Genomic DNA, 318 nt, shown 5'->3' with positions numbered 1-318 from the left:
GTGAGTGTGAGTGGTTTTTCAGAAGTGTCCTGGCACCATGCTGTCTCACACACACACACACACACACATTCAGATCATTATACACTCCCATATAACTCAGTAACCCATCATTTTCTTCCATCCAAGAAACACATTATAAACTACAATTTGCATAGCAAACCAAAATCCACATATAATTAAATAACACTCTGTGAATGACAGAGGGAAAGAAAGGTCTGGAAGGAAGGGTGGGGGTTTAATGCAGCACTGCCTGCCACCTCAAACCAAGAGAATTCCTGTGGCCGGCGCTTTCTGTGTTACCCAACATGCACTGCTCTC

Source organism: Sinocyclocheilus grahami, unplaced genomic scaffold (assembly GCF_001515645.1).
Source record: "Sinocyclocheilus grahami isolate Dianchi unplaced genomic scaffold, SAMN03320097.WGS_v1.1 scaffold6700.1, whole genome shotgun sequence".
Lineage (NCBI taxonomy): Eukaryota > Metazoa > Chordata > Actinopteri > Cypriniformes > Cyprinidae > Sinocyclocheilus > Sinocyclocheilus grahami.
This window is presented reverse-complemented; position numbering follows the sequence as displayed.